The following is a 22,174-nucleotide window of genomic DNA, read 5'->3' on the forward strand; positions in this document are numbered from 1 at the left end:
TGGGTGATATCCTTGGCTATGGAAATTTGTCAGATGTTGTGACAGCTGTGTATCATAGTATAACTTTTCAAATATGCTCTTGTATTTGTTTAAGGAAGAATTCATATACTTCATCTTTATACCTAAGCCATATGTGTCAAAGTATTCTAAGGCAGAAGAAACTGATTAAGTCAAGTTGTGAGTCTATAGTTCCCCTACACACACACGCACACACACGCGCGCGTACACACACATCATGCTGTTAAGAGCATAGTCCTTAGATATGCATTTGGGTAAAAAGTGACAGTTTTTACTACGTTGAGAAGAAATAGGATGGCAAGGAGAGTGATGAAGGGTGCTTTAAAGTTTCTGATATAGGCAGCGTCTTTGTCTCTTAGATCGCTCTGTTTAATGATGTCAAATAATCTCAAGCACACTTTGATGTTGGGTAACCCACAAATATCTTCTGAACAACTTTGAAGTAAGATTCTGTAAAACCTCTAATTGAAGTATAATTCAGGAATCCTGGGAATTTCTCCATGTCCTCTGGAGGCAAGAGAAGACAGTATTTAAGAAAGGGACAGAATTGGAAACACCCGGTCATCGAGAAACTGACTTTTTTGTTTGAGCTGAGAAAGCCAACGTGCAACCTTAGTGTTTCCATATTTTTTGCTATTAAAAATGTAAAAGAGCAATATTGTTATTGAATATCTGATTGGTTAATTTTTAGGATTTGTAAATGTAAACAAAAGCACACCTCCACTTCAGAATCAGACAAAACTGGAAATGAAAAATTAAATAATCAGCAAAAAGAAAAGATATTTTAATACAAAGACCTTTAAATAATTCTTAGATGCTGCTGAGAAGAGATTAATGATGTGTGCTTATCTTTGTCTTTTTCCAAGAGAGTACTATGTATACTTTACATCTCCCTACAGGTTTCCACATGAGAAAATATAGGAAACCGTAGGCATCATTCATCTTAGGAAGGACAAAGTTACTCACAAAATACTGTCTAAAAACAATGCTAAGAAGAATACAAAAATGAATAAACACACATATTAATAAACATTCTTCCAGCTTAAGTCCAGAGGATAAGACTTAAAACCAACCTGATATATCTATTCAAAACAAGACATTGAAATCAGTTAAACACAAGATATGTACATTTTAATGAGCTACACAATTAGAATAGAGAATTACAATTCGTGTAACTAGTGGTATTTTCTTTAGAGTAAAGCATAAAATACTAAAATAATCAGTAAGCCTTTACAAGCATGTCACATAGAGCAAGTAGGTATATAAAGATTTGTTCAAAATATTTAGTTATCACAATTCTGTGAATATGCTCCTCCCAAGGTCATAGTACAATTTTGTTAGTGCCGTTAGCGATCTTTATAACTGAATGTTAGAATACCTGTTGGTCTCTTAAGTGTTGATGTTGACGGTATGCCCTGGCATACTTGAAAAAGAATTTGAAATCACCACATATATTTGAAAACCTTTTACTTAAAGGTTTAAAACTCTCAGCTTTAGTCTTATGGATGAAGAAACAAGAGCACAAAGTACCAAAGTGATTGAGTCAAAGACAAATGAGTAGGACAAGGAAAGGGCCAAATGAAAGTTGGTTTAGCTTGAGTTCAAAACATTTTCTAGTCTTTTAGGTTATCCTTGACAATTCTGCAAAACTTTGAAATCTGAAGGTTTTCCTGTTTTGATAATAAGGCGAGTCTAAGATAACGGAAAGTTCCCTCTACATGCACACAAATTTAGTTAAAAAAATCAGTGATTGAAATGGTAGAGAACTTGGGCTATCTCTCTCTCATTCTCTCTCTCTCTCTCTCTCTCTCTCTCTCTCTCTCTCTCTCTCTCTCTCTCTCTCTCTCTCTCTTCAAAACAATCCAAAAAGCAAAAAGTTAGACTAAACTAAGAAATCAATTCATTTTCTTTAACAGATCAAGGAGAGGGATGAATGTCTGTCTGGCCCTCTGGACTCAGTCCCTCTTGTCACAAGGTACCAACAAGAAGCAGGTAGGGATATTTTATTATTAATATTAGTTGTGTGAATTATCAAGAAATGTCCTTCACCTTCCCAGATTAGTCTGCTCTCTCATTTGATGTAATATGAAAGAGAAGTAGAAATACTTTCCTGATCCCAACAGACAATGAAATGTTTCTATATTCCCCAGGGTAGATGTCAGGGAAGAAGCCAGGACTGCACTAGAGAATCATGGACTCTTTATTAATTATTTTTAATTCCTGTGAAGTAGACAGCCTTCTTTCCTCAGCATGAGTACTTTCAGATGTCTAGATAAAGCTGGTTCCAACTCTTATAAGAGGATCAAACACATGTGGGCATGTATCTTGCTCCTTTCAACCTCATAATCCAGGAGAGAGAAACTCAATCTTTTCATCTTAATATCTGGGTTTTTATTTTTGTCAAATTCCTTTTATCTGAAGATTATTAGCTCCTATGACACCAGAGCCTCATGTACAAAACCTTACGTTCAGGACAAAATTTGATTCAAGAGACATGTATTCTGGTGGTCAATGTGACTTTAGACTTTTAGACTCAATAAGGTTGGTTTTGGGCTGGAGTGGCCAGAGGAGATTTTAAGAGAAGAATGATCAGAAGATATGAATATCCTGAAAAGACAGGATCTGTGTTTATGTAGACCATAGGAAAGACATTTTAATCAAAGAAAGATAGCTTTTACCATAGATCATCTCTGGATGTCATGGATCTTTTATGGCCCAAGTGTGGAGAACCATTGTATACCTCTAAGAATGATATGCTTCTTGGAAATGCAGCCATGTATTAGAGGACTCATTCGTGAATTTGTTTGTAGACAGAACCATTTTGCATTGAGATGGTTTAAGTATAATAACTCTACATGATTGGCTGATTTACACATTTGGTCAGGTGTCTCCCCACTCCCTCAAAAAATAAAAAAAAAAACCACACAGTCCAATTTACAGTTCTGAGAACTTACATCATCTGTGTGCTTCTGTTAAAAATTCCCATCTCAACAGGGTCTTTTTTTTTTTTTTACCTGCATTTGACCACAGAGTGAAAAATATCCAACGTCTTTCATTGGAAACAGCAGGGTAGAGAAATTGTGTGTGGCTGGAATAAATCCAGTATGTAAAATAATTACTTCCTGGGGTATTCATCTCTAGAACATTACAGAAGAGCCCATTAACGGAAAGTTGGAAGGGCATCATAGTCAACCATTCTTTCTCCTTTCATTGTCCCAAGAGCTGCACTTAAACAGAGCTTTAAAGAGATGAACTTGGATGTACTTCAGCAGTCCAATCTCTTCCCACCAGGGCAAGCCAGGTCATTTCCCTATTTTGGTGCTTAACCTAATTTGGCATTCTCCTTCATTCTCTTTTGCAAACTGCCTTTACCACCTGCCTGAGGTGAAGGAACAAAGCTCATGCCAACAGACAGGAGCATTTTCTGCAAGGCTGAGCTAACAGGGCAACCTTACATATCTTTTGCTGAATAAGGGGATTTTCTCCAAAAGAGAAGGTTAAGAATATACTTTTTAAAATTCTTTCTTAATGAAACTCAGGTTAGGTGGAGAGCAGCCAAAGAGACAGATCTCATATGCGGGGGTGATGGCAGTGTTCTCAGCGCCCAGGAACAGAAGGAGTCATGAGTGAGAAGAGGCTGAGCAGGGGGCTTTCCTCTATGGGATACCTTCTGGAATATTTGACTCCGCAGTACTGAGCACAGTGCTTTTCATGCATCCAAATCCATGCCACTATCTATAAAGAGTGATAATGGGCCTGCAAAGCCAGTCTGCATCCTCTCTGTTCCTTTCACTCTGTTACTGATATCACTTTGAGAGCCATTTGTGTAAAGTCTCTAGGGGTCCCTCATTCTTCCCGAGCCTTTCCAACACCTTTAGTATGGTGCTTACAGTGAATTTGTAATCTAAAATTTCCATGTACAGGTCCTAAATTACCTTTGCAAATCCAACTCTACCTATTCTCTTTACAGCTTCCCTTCTATGTAAAAATCTCTGTGGCCAATTAATTCTATTGGTTAAATTCTACTGTTTACTTCATAGTTTCATGTACTCTTTCTTAAAACCTTCCCTTCACTTTTATAGCCTTTTTATCCTCCCCAAACTCCCACCGTCTGCTTCAGTGTATCTGCATTGTTTTGCTATACGTAGCTTCCAACATGTATTGATACAAAAATGACATACCGTGAGGTGCCTGTGTCCTGATAACATCTTTAGTTTTATCAAGGTAAGATGAGGTCACATTTGATTAGGTTTGCCTCAAACCCAGTGGTGTCAGACCACATGAAAAGAGAAGATGATACACAAGGAGCCTTACACATGGCAGAAAACTTTGCAGAAATGGTGGAAGAGACTGGCTTGAGATTCCTACAAGCCAAGGGAGCCAAGGTTTGCAAGAATCAGCAAAAGGTACTCAGAGGCATGGAAGGACGCATCTTACAGTCTTTGGGAGGGACAGGGTCCCGCTTTCCTCTTGATTTCATACTTCTGGCCTCCATAACTGTGAAGGAGCCATTTGTTGCTCTTTACAGACACCAGATGACTTGTTACTGCAAGCAAACTGACTCCTCGGGTTATAAGATGGTACACTCTGTTCTGAACTTAAGAAAGGTAGAAATTTCAGAACACAGATCTTTACCACCTGCCGAAGATCAGCTCTGGCCATAGCAAATCTCTACAGACAGCTTTAAAAATAGAACACTCTCTCATTTTTTCCAGGATGGTTTTGGTATGATCCTACTTGAAAGGAGGGGAGTGAACCAAGTGACCTTTCAAGATCTCCTCTATCCTTTGATACCGGGATTTTATGAACTCTGCTCACTTGATAATCTGACCCAGCTTTACTTACGCATTTATATTTTCAGGGCAGATCTCTATCCAAAATTTTATACAAAAGGCAAATACAATTTATCTAGTTTTTCCTCTTCTTCCTTCTATACACACACCCTAAAATACACCTGTGCATTCTCCTTATTAGTCTCTTCTGACAATTGACTCTGTTCTCTGTTCTCTCTTGCTTCTATTGTACATGGCATTAACTGATAAGGCTGCATTTTCTTAAAGTAAGTTGGATACAAATCACTCCATGGTACACAGACATTTTGGGTGAAATGTTTAAAAATTAAAATATTTCTTACATGTAGATGGTTTCACAGGCAAAGAGTCAAAAATTAAACTTGCTTTGAAGCAAAACAAACAAGCACGGTTTGAAAGCATTTATGACTGACCTAATGGTCAACTGGATTAGCATATGTACAAAATAACATATTTCATTAGGATTTCTTCAGAGAGTATATAACATAGTTTGAACTACCACTCCCCATTAGCCTCTCTTGCCTACTCCAGATCTCACTTTTCTCCATCACTAAATTTAGGAATGAGACCAATGAAACTTTTTTTTTGAACCATCCGAGGAGCTGCAAGGGAAGGCAGGACATGAAGCAATGCTCATGAAGAATAGAAGACATAGGGCATAGGCAGTTACCATTACATTGGTGAGAACAGCATGCCCAAGACTAACTTCAAAGAAAGAGAAAAAAATGATATCTTTTGTCTAAGTGATTTCTAACTATGACAAGTCACAATTCAAAGTATTTTTTTTAATTCTTACTCAGATTCTTTCATGATTTATGAAAGGAATTTATATTCATATTAAGAAAGAAGATCATTTCTTTTGGGGCAGAAATTTTCAAAACACAGAATTTAAGAGCAAATAATTGTCACAGGATACACTAAAGAGAATGTTCTAAGAAAAGGCTAGAGAGATGGCTCAGTAGTTAAGAGGACAGCCTGCTCTTCCAGAAGCCCTGAGTTCAATTCCCAGCAACCACACGGTGTCTCACAACCATCTGTAATGAGATCTGGTGCCCTCTGGAGGAAGAGACCTGGTCAGTCATCCTCATTTATTTAGACCATAAAACCCAATTTGGAAAAGTTCAACAAACCTGCCATGTATGGGCTGCCTATGCATGCTTTAGCATAGCCAGGGCATAAATTTCAAATTCATTTTTGTTGAAGAGAAGATATACAAGATTAGAGCTATTCACTGAATAAGAGACAAGTTTAGGACTAGAGCCACATAGACACCTGAATTTTTCGGGCAGTGGACAAAGGAATGGAATTTTCCATGTGAGTAAAATACAGCCACAGAAACACTGAGGTAGCAAAGATACCTTCTTGTGCTCTCCTTGGATATCTCTTCTTGTATTTAAACCCAGGTCCCTGGGTCCCTCCTTCCTGTGATTATCACCCCGCAGTTCACTGTGAGCTCCAAGCTTCAGAGTATGGGAGGGATCTCTGGCACAGAACATTTACTGTCTTGACTCACCACTTTCTAATAAAAGTAAACTGAGCTTCTCAATAAAGTGAACCATCATAGTAAGTGTATTTTTCAATCATAAAGTATACAAATAGTGATATTTCTAAGCTTTCTCCTCATATAAACTGTTGGTGTCTGTCTAGAGACCATTCTACCCTGTACGTCTACTTCATAAGTACTGATTTTTTTCTCCACTCATAACCCATGATCCTATAGCAGCTTCTTTGCCTCTCTGCCCTCCCATTTGGCTCTTCTGTGTTGGGTTGTCCATTACTTGTTCAGACCAGAAGCAACATCCCTCCACCCAAATCCTGTGTTGGAGGTTGGTAAAAACTTCTCATTTTTGCCAATTCTCTCCTTTTGTCCCTGTAAACATACCAAATGTGTATAAATTGTCCCTTCATTAATATCATTTTACAAAGATTGAATTGTGTTCCCTTTTGAGACACAGAAAGAGCCTATTTAACCTTAGCATTCCCCAATGTATAAAACTAATACATTTGCAAATTCCCATATGGGAAGAACAACTTTCAGTTTACATTTATCTGTCATGATTCATGTAGACTATTGCCTGAAGCAAATTTTCACGTCTATCATATCGGTGTTATCCATTGCTGTGATGTCCTCATTTTAATTACATGAAAGGCCTGATTTTATTTCACGGTTTAAAATAACAGAAAAAGCTAAGTTCTGAAGTTACAAAAAAAGCCCATGCTTTCCTGAATGCAACCCTGAAGTTTTCATGAAAGAAGCAAAAAAGGAGAGAGAGAAGCTATTTCCCTACTGAAGAGAGCCCACCAAAAAGTCTGTAATGAAAACAAACTCCCCTCAGGCAGTAATCAGTGGTCAGACAGCATCTGAGGAGCACAGCAGAATTTCATCTATTGCTCTAGGGCTGGTCTTAGTTCTGGTCAATTCCTTTACTAACTGGGATATGAAAGGAACCCAAGTGAAAACAGTCCAAGGGGGGAAAAAAAAGCCAGTTAATGTAAAACAAACTCATTATATCTGGAATAGTGAGGTTTTCTCCTGTCAGATTTTATTTTCTTTGCCCTAGAGCCCTTCAAGTGCTGAAGATTCATTTGATGTAGAGTCAAAATAATATTTTACATATTGCTCACTTTAGTTTGAAAGTTGTGCTACAATGAAACTGAAATGATAGCAATGAAGTAAATGAAGAAAGTCCTATAAAACATAAGCTGGCAGCTAAATGCTAAAGAATAACAAGATTTGCAGGGTGAGGTTGTTCTTGCATTGGTACCTTAATCTACCTCATCTTGGAGATCTCTTTCTATAGTGACATCTCTTCCTAAACTTTTTTTTTTCTCCAAAAGGAACAACAGTCCTACTTACTAACTGATTAGGATAGTGTGTAATTAGGTTCTAGCCTGTAGGAAGGGATTAATCTCAGTAAGGAGTATAGGAGATTTGGTGACTTCTATTAGCTACACTCTGCTTGCCAACTTTTTTATTATTTATTTTTATTTTGAGACTTCATTTAATAAGATACTTCATGCCACTGATTTAATTTTGGTGTCTCTGTTAAAGTAAATTTTCAGTCATACTTTTCTCCACACACAAATTGCCCGGTCTAAATTAGTCATGGAGTATCTCAAGATTAAGAGTCCATTTTCAAAAGCAAACAATCTGAACAGACATCATATCCCTGCCACCATCAATCAATTTCATAAAATAATTGTATTAAGAGACTCAGCCCAATACTCTAAAACACAGAAATACAAGGGTTTAAAAATACAGATCTCTTCTAGCGTGTACAGGACAAAAAAAAAAAAAAAAACTCTTAGTAGACACCTAACCTTAAGTGAGGACTTCCCCGATACTTTGAAAGGGATGCATAATGAAGGGGCTTAAGAGTTCCACTCCCTATGTGGAAACTACCATCTATTAATATTTCTACAACAAGACGGAAATATGATACAGGTATAACTTTTATTTCATAACATGTTAAACACGAATTTCTTCTGGTTTCCTAATTGTGGTATGTCTTTATTATTTAACTAGATATTTTTAGCCTAAGATAGGATTCATCTTTACTTGCAAATACAACCCCAACTTCAATACTAAGGATGAAATACACAAGAAAGATATTTTTTATCATAGAAAACCTGCTTTAATTGAAGAGATTGTTGAATCTCCCCACCACATAATATGCCTCTTAATAATAATTTTCTTAAGAAAATCTTCTTATTTTCTATTTGGAAACTGTGCAATTAACAGTTTTAACTAAGAAATCTATTGTAGATAATAACTAGTGTTAATGAAAGTTGCAGGCCCCATGGGTTTTCATATTCAACAACTGGGAATTAATTCCTTCATTCAAGATGGTGGGATAGGTTACATTGTTTACCTGACAAACTCAAATTCTCAGTTCAGAGCATTTGAGAGGATGCTAATGAGACCATACTAAATCATGTTGTTGTGGCTTGACCTAGCCTCTGTACTGAAACAAGACTCAGCCATTGGATTGACTGACCCTGGACTCTGCAATGAAACAAGAGAGAGGTATGAGACAGAGACATCAGGGATGACTGTTAAGATATCAGAACTGTGGCTCTCAGTTTCCATGCATACTTTGATCTCTCATGTTGCCCATTTTCTACTGCACAATTCAAATCTGAAAGCATCTTGTGACAAGAGTGATTGTCACAAACTATTGCACGCCATGATGCAATTAGAGTTTAGAGCAATTGATATTTCAGATGTCAATCCACTAGAGGAAGTAGTCCCTGATGGGTTACTCCATCAGCAAGTCTTGCAGACCACTGACTCTGAAAACCATGGCTTTCATTTGTAATTTCACTTGTGCAGTAACAGCTATGATATCTCCCCAATACCATGCATTTTCATGTAATGTGTACATGTAATCCCATGATTACATCTCATTCTTAGGGAAACATATGTCTGTGGATGATCATAAGGATAAAGTTTCATTTCACTATATGATTTTGGTATATAGAATACACATTAGGGCATGTTTCATAACTATATCTATTTGCCCCATGAGGACTATCGTCACTTAAAAGCCTGCTTTGCTCCTTTTTAGTCAGACTAACACCAAAAAATAACAACATCTTCTCAGTATAACACACACTGATACAGTTAACTCCCTTTTGTCTCAGAGGATGGTCAAAGTATTCTAAAGTCTTTTTGTAAAAAGATCGTAAGTTTACAGCTATGCTCAAGTTCAGAGTCACAGGTGTCCAACAAAGGTTAATCCCTAAGAAAAATATGCCAATTCTTCATTTGCCAGTCTGCTAACAATAAACCTATGTTTCAAAGTTTGTCATTGGACACTCTGCCTCCCCTTTGTCTGGTTACAGTTGTACTCCTAAAACCATGAAACCCTTGTGTTGCCATGGCAATGACTCAACTCCTTATCATTTACTCTAGGAATGTGTTTTTGACAAATGAGAGATCACTTTTGTACTTTCTTTATAACTTCAAGGCTCCTGAAAGAAGAGATATTTTAGGCTACGGGAAGAAGAAGATAGCATAAGAAGCTAGGAGGAATTAGAAAAAGGGCCAGAGAATTAGAATAGAAGCAGAACAATAAAAAAATTGTTTTGGAAAATCACAGAATGAGAAATTCATTATGCCCTGTCACTAAGCCTTTCACTGGCTGTAGCTTCCTCTCTGCACCCTAAGAGTGCTTAGGGGCTGGACTCAAAGGCTCTTGTTATTGTTAGGTATAGTAGACTCTTCATTGTGCAAAACTATTTGTGTAGGACTTTAGTTTCCAAATCTTAGTGTGTGTTTGCGGAGGAGGAGTGAGGCAGATATTTTTTTTTTCACTGTGAACTTCACCAAGTACACCTAAGCAACCTCAAAGCACCTAGTTTTCTAGAAAATCTATTTGCTACCATTGTTAAATGGGACCCAGGATATTTAATTAGTCCTCATTGTCTACATATCTCCATCTGTAGAATAGAGTCCATCTTCTCACAAGACTGTAGCTAGCATTAGTGAGGCAATATTGACAATGCTCATGAACTAGAACTTGTCATGTACTAAACATTGCACAACCAGTGTTATTAGTTCTCCATAACATGAGGGTCGGGCTTGTTGTTGGGGTTTTTGTGCCACCCAGTTCCCAGACATTTAGTCCCAGAGAAAATCACACAAAGATCTCCATAAGTTATGAAACTGATTGGCCCATTAGCTCTTGTATCTTATATTAACCCCTTATTCTTATCTATGTTAGCTACATGGCTTAGTACCTTTCTCAGCCAGGTACATTACACCTTGCTTCTTCCATGGTCTGGGCTAGAAAGCAAAGGGCACTTTCTGCTTCCCACAATACTTCTGTTCTCTTTGCTCCACCTCTACTTCCTGTCTGGTTTTCCCACCTATACTTCCTGCCTGGCCAATCAGCATTTATTTAAAACATAATTGACACAATACAGACAATTATCCCGCACCAGCTCTCTTGTTTGAGACCTAGTAATATTCCAAGTCAAATGTCCCTTTACATATTTCATGGTAAAGTGAACATGATTTTGTTACATCTCTCCAACTCTGTCCCAGCATGCAACAGAGGACTGTGCCATAATCAGATAGGACACAGTAGTCAATCAGCCCTTTTCAGGTAGTTTTCAAGGCTGAGTATAATTTACAAGTGAATAAACAATGCTCAGAGATACAGTAAATGCCAGGTCTGGAGTTAAAAGTTGAGGGAGTGCTGAGCACAATGATGTTTTTATTTCCCACTACAATTAGGTTCAGTGTATCTAGGATGAGTGCACTCCCCAATATATTCTGGTTGTTTTTGACAGAAAAGACAAGAAGACTTAAAAATGGAAAGAGAAACAAATAAATTTGTTAAAACAAGTCCCTCTGGTGTTCTGAATATTTGCCCAACAGATCTACACCTTGGATATTCTGTCTCCCCCCTTCTTTTGTTGTTACAATGTCTTTTCATTTCAATTTTTTTTACCTTTAAAAACACATTTGTTCTAGACAAACTGCAAAAAATTGAGATCACTGTTTAGCCCATAGCACAAATAAAATGTCCATACAGGTCCCTTGATATTACCAGCCTTTGAAGGTGGTTTCTATCAAAGTGTCCAGACGTGGCTTGTGACAGCCAAAGCTGAACAGCTCAAATAAGGCAACTGGAATATGAGCTGAAAACTTCTCCATGTATGTATGTTGGTGTTTCAATCACTCCATCAGTTAAAGGTGATGCTTCTTAACCACAGTGTCACCAATGCTGCATAAAGTAATTACTATGATAAATTCCCTAAGTTCATTATTGTCTTTTCAGTCCATGTTGTTTGTTGATAAAACACCTAGAAACAGATAAATACAGATACAAAACAGAAGTTGTAATCAGGCTCGTGTAATGTGTGTCTAGAAAAGGGTAAAATTATAATTTTTAAGCATACACAAAAATCAACACAAAAAGTTTGACTTTGTCTTATAAGAAAATCCAAAGTGTATTATAGTCAGCTTAAAGAAGACTTCCAAATATATATAACTATATAAAATACAGGAATTGAATTAAAAATAAGTACCAAATACCTCCAATGGCATGGAGTAGGATTTAGAGAAAATGGGAAATGGATGCCATCTGAGGAAGTTACTCTGTCATCACTATTCTACAAAGTGTAAAGAGGATGCAAATGGTTGACTACAACTAGCTCTGATAGAGTCAGTCCAGCAGGCTGTGCTCCAGATCAGCTAGTTTTCAGTGATGTTCTCTTTCAATTAAAATTAAATCCAGATTCTGTTTTCCTGTACCAGAATATAACCTTTATTTTATTGGTAACAATTCTTCATAAAGGTGTGTGTGTATATATATATCATCTTATATATAATACTCATATATACATTCAGAAATGAGTTAATTTATGATGCAGGACTTTCAAATTTCCTTTGCTGAAAACTTCTAAAAGGAATGTCAGCTGGATGCTTAACTACCCCTTGAGGTTAAAAAGTCAAACTAAGGACTTTGTGCCAGATTTCATTAACAGCACTTGTAGATTGCGCCCCCCCCCCCCCCTTTCAGGTGCACAAGCTTTCTTGAAAGAGAACTTTCTCCTTAAACTGCTTAGACTGAGAAACCTGAATACTAGGAATAAGCTGGTTTCCCAAAGAAGGCAACTTCACAAAGTGACGAAAGGCGCCAAAATGTGAACAGACAGAAATATCTAATCTTTCCTTAAATTTTTAAAATACAGGCTAAGCAGCATAAAATCACATTTAGTTTCCAATGCCCAATATTTTCTATGTATCTAGCAATATCTTCTGAATAGAAGAGTTTGGTACTACCTATGACTTAAATATTGTATTGATTTTTAAGTATTGAGTATTGAAATGTTTTTAATCTGTCATAGTCTGAAGAGAATTTTTATTGAATTAATATTATTCAGGATGATTAAAAACACAGTGATTAAAACACAGATTCACAATTTTCACAATCTTAAATGTTAAACAAAAGTAATACTAATTCATCTGAGGTGAACTTTCTCAAAGTTTAGGAGAAATACATACCCAATGAATAAAAATGAAGCTGAAGTTATATCTCACATTGACAAAGCAGAAAAAAATCAATAGTTACAGAAAATCAACAATATTGACTGATGTAATTTGCAAAATATTGATCATTTTTTGTCTTAAAGTCTGCCTGAATTTCTAAGTTTATTTGTTGAAAATACATCTTATATAAGTGAAATATTAGATAGCAATGTCCTTATATTTTGATAATTTTAAAATAATTTCACATTTATGAATTTACAACTCTAACTCAACCAAAATAAGTTCCACAAGGAAATTTTATTTTTTAAATTATCAATATCAGTATACTCTGAATAATCATCATCAAATTTAACTCACTTTCATACTATTTGAAGATAAGATTGCCTGCTTATAGACCACGGACATAAACAAAAGCAGAGAATATGTCCTAAACTTCAGTCAAAGACAGAGCCTGAACTGCCAACTAGATAGAAACTCACACAGTGACTCAATCATCTATCACATTTTCAGTGACATGAACTTCAAACAGGCAAACAGAGAGACTCGCATTAAGATTTCACAGTCTCTCATACCACACAACCTGGAAGTAGCGCTATAGTCAGATTCTGTGCCCTCTCTAGAGCCATGAATAAGAGAGAAATTTGTCCATCCAATCCTTGGACACAGCTCAGAGAAGAGCTAGTCTACAAAAACAAAATTGCTTAACAGTGTTGTGAGTGATAGTTTATAACATACTAATCAATAAAAGATACTAACAATAGTAAAACATAATTATAAGACAAATTATAGTCATCTTGAGTTAGGTCTTAAAATTCAAAATTCTCTGAATTCAATTCTGACAGCTAATTTATGCATGAGTTTAAAGCACTGTGCATATTTTGTACTATGGAGGGTGTCTGATTCTGGTAGGCAAACCATACTGGTCATCCTTATGTTGTTTAAGGGCAATTTTCAGTAAAAGATAAGCGCAATACTGTCTTTCAGCTATAAAGATGAACACACATTAAATATTTGATATTACTCATATGAAAGCCAGATAGATACAATGATTTGCTCAAAGAAAATTCCAAAGAAAGCATATATTTATGCTGAATCAGAAGTAGATGCAAAATGTGAAGGAATAGAAGGAGAGGTATTGAAATATATATTATCATTATTATTGCATAATATATTGAATAATATATATATATAATAGATCATCTAATACTATTTATCAGAAGGAAAATAGTAGCTAAAAATGATGAACTGTACAAGAATCATAAGACCCCACAGACTTGCCTGAATTAGAAGTTCACTCATAGTATTTTGTTGTTTGCTGATTTTTTTAAAATAATGTCTTTATTAATATAAGAAAAATGAAGTCATTTTCTAATTTACATGACTCAGCTTCAGCCCAACACTCAAATTAAGTAAAATTAAAGTGGACTTCTGTTGTTGGCTATTATTTAATTTTCTGAAAGATCGTTGTTCATCATTGTACTTCTACCTGTTAGTATTGTAATTAACAAAGGAAACAGAAGAAGAATAAAAGAAAAGACAAAGAAAACCTTACCTCTCTGGCCAAAGTAGCAAGGAGAATATGATCTAATTTGCCAGCTGTGCAGAAAACCATATAGTATTTTAAGGAAATTCTCATAATACTCTAGCATGGTAGGAGGAATAGTCAGCTATTCCTATTTAATTACGAAAAAAGAATAGAGAAAGCAGTAATTCATAAATAATCAGGAAAGAACTGGCATTGAGAAGTTTAACCATAAGGACCAAAGGATTCTGTTCATTTGTGTTTACCGTAAATCATGCTAGACACAATGGTAGACATATAGAAGTAAAATCTCTGGATCTTAACTTATATGAGTACATGGCTCTAAGTGAAAATATAACATAAACAAGTATAAAATTACACCATTAATGGGAACTTAGGCATTTGTAGGTCTTAGCATTTATAGCTCAGTGTCATTGATGATTACTTTTCTATTCCAGTAGTATATATAGTACTTTTAAGTACCATAAATGCTACTCATTCAAATAGATACTGCTAGTTGGGCATGAGTTCAATTTCTCAATTTTTAGTGAAATAAATAAGCTTAACAAACACCTTCAGCAATAGGGCTTTATCATCAGATTATAGAGAGTAAACAATAACCTTTCAACAACCTATGATTTTTTTTTGTGTGTGTGTGGGAGGTGGTATGGAATCCCTTTTTACAAGGATTCAATAAGATATAACCCGTTCCAGACAATGGAGGTTTTACTTGATGGCCTCACATATAAAGTTGGGGCATTGTCTGCTGCATACTTTGGTATCTTTTACAATGGTAGGCTTCCATACAGTTCTTTCAAAAAACCTTTAGTTAGGCATTTCTTCTCATATGCTTTCCTTTAGCCTGCCTTCTAGTCTCATTTTTACCTCCCCTATTCTATTTCCTTCCTTAATCCTTTAAAACATTATCCTGTTTTGCACACCCATATCAGTTTGCTATAAATTGTATGGTTTTCCAACCCCAAGTACATATATCTAAAGGTTAAAAGCTAACACCCACATAAAAGAGGAAACATGAAACATCTGACTTTATCAGTGGAACAGTGGCACAATGCTTCTTTTAATAAATTTAAGACTCACTTCATGAAAAGGAAGCCAGACAGTCAAGGTACTGCTAGAGTGACTAAGACTCTAGCTATGTCATGGACCTACATGGAAAACCTACTACAATTATTCCACTAAAGAAACACAGTAATAAAAGTACTCTTAATGATATATTTCTGTGCTTCTAGATCAGTGTATCCATCAACACTCATAAGAGAAGTTTCTTTTTATAGTAAATGATAATAACCACAGAGTTTTGCAACTGGACAATGTAAAGAGAATGAGAGACTTGGGGCACTTAGCCATAAATAGGATGTCTTTATTAAAATCCCCTCTAAAGACTCAGGGATCTATATGGAAGAGGAGGCAGAAAGAATATAAAGGAAAGTGGTCGTGGATGACTCCAAGAAAACAGCATCATTTGGACACAATAGGACTGATGCATATGTGAACTCACAGAGAATATGGCAGCATACAAAAGGCTTTCACAGATTCAAACCAGACAAAATCCTTAAACAAAGAGACCAAATGGAGTGACAAGTTCTATCCCTAAACAATAAGTTATTTACATTTGATACCTGCTGGAAATGGAAAATCAGTTTTTTTCAATGGGGTGTCACTGATTATATCAATTGTACTCTAAGGCAGTCCCCCACTCCCACCCTGGTAACAAGAGTAGTTGGCCAACACAAAACAGATTTTTTTTAAAAGGGGGGGGGTGGGTGAACAAAAACTTGGATAGGTAGTTAGGAAGGACCTGTGAGGTTTTCAAGGAGAGAAAAGAATATGATCAAGGTGTTGTCCCTGAATTGGGCATCAAATAGCAAGCCATTCCAGAATAATTACTAATCTAGAGTAAGACTGTTGATTACCCTACATTCTAATATACTCCTAAATTATTTATAAGTTGGCCTTTTTCCTGCCTTGTCTGAAAATGAACCTGCATTTCTGTGTTCACAAAAATGGTTGGTTCCATATTTCTTTTAGATTTCTGTACTAAATCTAAAGGTATTCAGGGGTTATCATCATAAGGTTCCTTTGAAAGTCACAGGGTAAAGAGAATGTACTAAATATGAACTGTGAGAGTGAGCAGAAAGGCAGCCCAGCTAAAATTTAGGCAAACATACTTAAGACCAGACAGTCCTCAATGATTTCTCTCTCTGTTTATGTCTCCATCTCTCTCTTTTTTCTCTCTCTGTCTCTCTGTATCTTTCTTTCTTATTTATTCTCTCCATCTCTAGTATCCTTTCTCTCTTTTGCCATCATTTTCTCTTTGTTTGTGTTTTCAGTGAAGGTATTTGTAGTTCTCAGGACTTTGTTTCTACTTCAGTCAGTTGTGAGTTTTAGGCTTGAATATCATTACCCAGGAGCGCCCCTCTGCACTTTTCAGCTGGCCATTACAATAGCATAATTGCATGTCTTGGTTCATAAAGATAATGAGCAACTATGGAATTTATCATGGAGTCTCATCTAGATTTCTAAACAAAGGTGCAAACAGACTGCCTTTTCAATGCAGGGAGAAGCACTGAACTCTGGGCAGCGCAATATACCATCTCTAATTTGATTTTTGAAGCCATGATGGATTGGAATATTTCTGCTCCTTCCATCAGAGGCCATCAGTTTCTGTGGGTCACAATTCTCCATGAAATCACGGTGTATTTCTTTCTGCCTGTTTACCAATTCAAGATGGAATTGCCTCTTATGATGAAGGGAATCGGTTTTGAAATATTTGTTTATAGAACTTTTATTTCCTAGAAAGTTTTATTCTTGTTAAAATAAAATTGTTTCCTTACTTAATCTCCTCCCTATTCTCAGTTAAAGAAATTATTGTTTAAATCAAGATTATCTTCCAAGTCTATTTGTGTATGTGTCTGTTTAGTTTTGTGACTGAGTCTCATGTAATACAACTGGCCTAAAACTTTTGCATTTCCCAGTAATACTGCCTTTTTTCAGGTATTTTTTTGAAAGCAAATGTTTTGAAACACATCAGGGAAAGACTGAATGACCTGACATGACCCTGAAAGTGGGAAAGAAGTCTTTTAGTTTAAAGCAATGACACCATGACACTGATCTTATACATGTTTCACACTTTCAGCAAATACCTGATGTATATTCAAGCTTGGCCATGTCCTCTCTTCATTGTAACTATTAAGCCTGGTATCCTCTGACTAGAGAACCTGTGGATGATGAGTGGCGACCCATTCATTTCAATTGCCTGGAAGCACAGAATTAGAATGGTTTATCTTCTTCCATGGATATAGTCCTTTGTTTGTTTGCTTGCTTGCTTATGCATTTTATCTCTGAGGGTCTTGTTGGGGCTTACAATGAATCATCAGAATCACTGGAGGTCTCTGATTGCTAACTCAAACCTTCCAGAGTGATCACAACTTTACTCTGCATCAGAGCAGTAAGGATTTGAGAAGGAAAAATAATGATTTTTATCCTTTACAAAGTTAGTCTCTCACTGTGAGGGAGTGAGATGCTGGACTGTACCAGTGGGAAGCACTGATTGTGCCTTATTTACAAGCAATGAACCTCTCTAAGTTGGCCTGAGTGACTCACACTGTTAAGAAGAGAACACAGTGTAACAGACTGAAAATGTGTCAGGGAAATGTTTGTAAAATATGAGCCATCGCTCTGCAAACTATAGTGCCAACAGGCTAGAAAAGGAGCTCCCAAAGAAAGCAAAGAACAGTCAGAAATGAGTGAAGAGTCCTCTGCAGATGTCTGGGACTTGAATCTGATTGGGTAGGTCACCCTGGCTCTAAAATGACTCACCTTCTAAGATTCATCGGAAATGCTTAATGTCACAGATTAATTAATGCCAGAACAAGGAGTGACCAAGACAAAATTGACCAACCTCAATTAACACCTTTAGCATGTTGACTGATGTCTAAAAAGTGACTTTCTTTTTTAAAAATTAGAGTCCAGGAAGGAAGCTGTAGGAGAGTCATAGGGCTATAGCTTCATAGTAATGTTATATTATTGTGCTCTGACCATCATCCAAGTAGACAGGATTAAAAAATCCCTACTTCAAACACATTTTATTTTCTACGAGAAAATGCCCCACTTGGTTGAAAAACAGCATCTTAGTTTGCTTGCTCATGCTGTGCATAAGCATTTGATTCAGAGAACTTAAAGATGTCAGTATATCATTTTGGACACTGTTTTGGAAGTCTAGAAATTTGGCATCAGAAAGTCTGATTAGAGCTTCTTACGTACAGTGTAACATGGATTGCTAACTACCTTAGGGCTATATTTTGGCTACAATTTACTACCTGAATGTTCTTCTGCTAGGCCTATGTCTTATTCAATGTTCTTTGCTATGAAGGTACATCATGACTGTTGCAACTTTTTTTTTTTTTAAAAAAAGCATTTAATTGAAGCTTGCTTGCAATTTCAGTGGTTTAGTTCATTATCATCATGATGGGGAGCATGGGACGTGCAGGTAGACATGGTACTAGAGAAGGAGTTGAGTGCTCTACATCTGTATCTGTAGGCAGCAGGAAGAGAGCGGGCAGCAGGGTTTTCAAACGTCTTGCTTGGGGATTTGAAACCCTGAAGCCAACCACTGACCATCATTGACATACTTTAACATTATAACTTTTCCAACTAGGCCACAGCTGCTACTTGAGTAGTGTCAATCCCTGAGGACTAAACACTCAAATACATGAGTCTATTGATGCCATTCTAAGTCAAACAACCACAGGCTGTGTCCTCAGTGGGTTGGTGTCTACTCCTATTGTCCAGCAGTTGAACTGATAAGAGATGGAACCTAATGAAAGATGGTTAGATCACTGATGTTTTATGCTAATGAATATATCCATGCTATTTCATGAAGATGGGTCATATCTGGGAATGAGGATCAATTTCTTCAAAATTAGGTGGTTACAAAAGCGAGCCTGAGACCTCTACAGTATGGCCCTTCACATCTCTCCACAAGACCTTATTCTCCCTCTTCTACATACAGGTGGTCCAGCCATTTCAACAGCACCCACCATTAAATGTGCCATGCAGATCTCAGTGTGGCACTTTTTATTACCCAGTACTGTATGCTAGCTCAACCTCTTTACTTTAGAAACTGTTAAGTCTCTGATGTATTGTTTTAAAATCACAAACCAAGAACCACAAACTAAAATTTGTTTAAATGTGGTACACAGAGATACTTCCATGGTTAGAGTGCCAGAGGCATTCACATGGTTTGCTGTAGGGATGGAAGAGCATCCATCCCTGCTTATCATAAAAAGGTTGGGAAAGTAATATAGAGTTATAAGGAGTTATAGTTTTGTTACAGTTCAATGAATTTTGTGGATTAATGGAAACAGAAGTAAGTACACCCAAGACTGCTTAGTAAAACACAAATAAGTTTCTCATTTTTTATCGAAACTGACTTTTTTTTTCCACTGTTACCAATAACACTTGTTCCTTTACCAGGCAATTATCTAGTTTTCATTGTATCTCGACTGGGGATATCATTCTTATTTGCATTTTATTGTGATAAAACATTCAGCAGAGGTAGTTATCTTGAACACTTCTTCTCTGTTTTTTGGCACTTAGCCCATTTTGGGGTCTTGTTTCTACCCTGCTCTCAGTTTTAAAAACTCATTAACTTAATTTTATGTGTATTTATGTGTGCCTGGAAGTATGTCTATATATCATGTGCATGCAGGAGACCATAAAGTCACAAGGGTACCAGACATCCTGGAACTAGAGCGATACATACGTAAGTCACTTTTTGGATACTGGGATTTGGACTCCAGTCCTTAGTAACAGCACTAAGAACTCTTTGTTAACCAGTGAGTTGAGTTTTCTCTAGCCCCTAATCTGGTTTCCTTAGCAAGTAGAAAATAAAAATGATCTAGGGTAGGAGACAAAGGATAAAGGATGTTTCAATCAATGACCAACTCCTGAGCTTCTCATTCGTGACCACTTGTAAAACTTAAGAGAAGGAGAGGAGAGGAATAAAGAAGAAGGAGAAGATAGGAGGGAAGAAGAAGAGGAGATAAAGAAAACGTAAAATGGGAAAATTTTTCTGGAAATGGCACATATTGTTAATAGTTAATTGACTGCAGCTATGACCAATGTTTGATCCATTTGTAATTTATTCTGGCAGTTAGAAACAACAGTTAAGACAGATGATAGACAGTATCCTCTGAAGCCATGCAAGGCTCAACTGAACATTCTGCCTTCTAATCTCTGGCGGCTCTACATACTGGCTTGTTTGTTGTATTGGTACATTAGGCTTATGAAGGAGTTAGGTTGTGTGTGATTTCATTTGTCATAAGTCTTTAGGTGTTGAGCTACCAAGAGGGTGTGTTTCAGTGAACTTTGGCTTTCTGCCAATGCCACTTCCATAACTGGAACTGAGTCTTTCTACTGGGGAAATACAGCACATTCAACATGTTGATTTAGATCATAAACATCAAGGCCATCCAAGAGTATGGTTGGGGAAGCTCTCACGTCGACCATTGTTGTATATTCTAAGAAAGGAAGTCAGTAAGTCAACCAATTATACCTGAAAGGAACATAAATAGTTGTCTAACACCTCGAGTAGAAACACAATCAAAGCATGTCTGTTTGCAAGTTTGCCAGGGACCACAAGAAGAAAAGAGCTAATATACAATAAAGATAGTCAAAAATTATTTTTTGTTTATTAATGAAAAAATGCAATATTATCTCACATGGCAGATTATAGCATAGTTAAAAATGTGTCATTCCTTCTCATGAGGTTTCCATGTTTCTGTATACCATGAATCCTTAAGAGTAGAATGCAATGCTTTCTGCCATAGACAGTTTATGAGAAATGAACAAAAGATTTGAAGTTTCTTGATTTTAAAGACCATGTTACTTTTCTCTGTAGCAATGTTTCAGGTAAGCTAGCCCTGCAAGCTTAGTTCAATATCTACCTGGAACAGATGTGGAGTATAAGGAAGAAAGAAACCATTGTGCAGAAGTCAGGTCATGGAGGTTTTCCTCTATTACAAAATCAAATTACTCTTAGAAACCTGCTCCCGGGGAGCATACACCTTGGCCTCCTTTTTAAGCATCAAAGAGTGCAATGAAGATTTCATGGGTAACTTGTTAGTATTTTTTCCATAATTTCCTACAGCTATTCTATGGTGTAAGAGAAATTTTAACATGGTAACCAAACAGGAATTTGACCTTTTAGGTGAAGGCAAGAAAGAAAAGATAAGAAGACCTAAGATCCCAAATTCAGGGAAAGGGAAACAGAAGACATTTGGAAGGAGCTAGTAGCAATTCAGCACAATGACCACTGAGCAAGCATGGAGTGCCTAGGTGATGACAAAGGACCTTAAAAGTCATGTTTCCAACACAGGGACCAAATGTGACTTACTGCCTACTCCAAAATAAACTTATGATAGTTGTTACTAATAAAAGTTCCAAAGAGAGGGATTTGTTCCTATGGATCTTCAGGATAGATTAGGAAGGAGATATAGTGGCTCTTATGTAGTGGGATACAAGAACAGACAACAGAGAAGACATAAGACTACAACGGTAAAGATCAAAATTGAGACCAGAGCCCAAATATGTGCTCCTGTAGAAACCAAGTCATCAGGGATTAGGGCTCAAGCTGCTACTTGAATTATGGGGTGCTATTTTACACAAGAATTTTGGTGTTGCAGGAATACATTACCTTGTAGACTTTGAAGGAAACTGATTAGGTCCAGTGTGTAAATATTCAGTTATACTGATGTGAACAAAGATGCTATGAGCATGTATGGGAAATTGTCTTCTATG

The sequence above is a fragment of the Alexandromys fortis genome, unplaced genomic scaffold, assembly GCF_014885135.2.
Source record: "Alexandromys fortis isolate MF-2015 unplaced genomic scaffold, M_Fortis_MF-2015_v1.1 scaffold_25, whole genome shotgun sequence".
NCBI classification, from domain to species: Eukaryota; Metazoa; Chordata; class Mammalia; order Rodentia; family Cricetidae; genus Alexandromys; species Alexandromys fortis.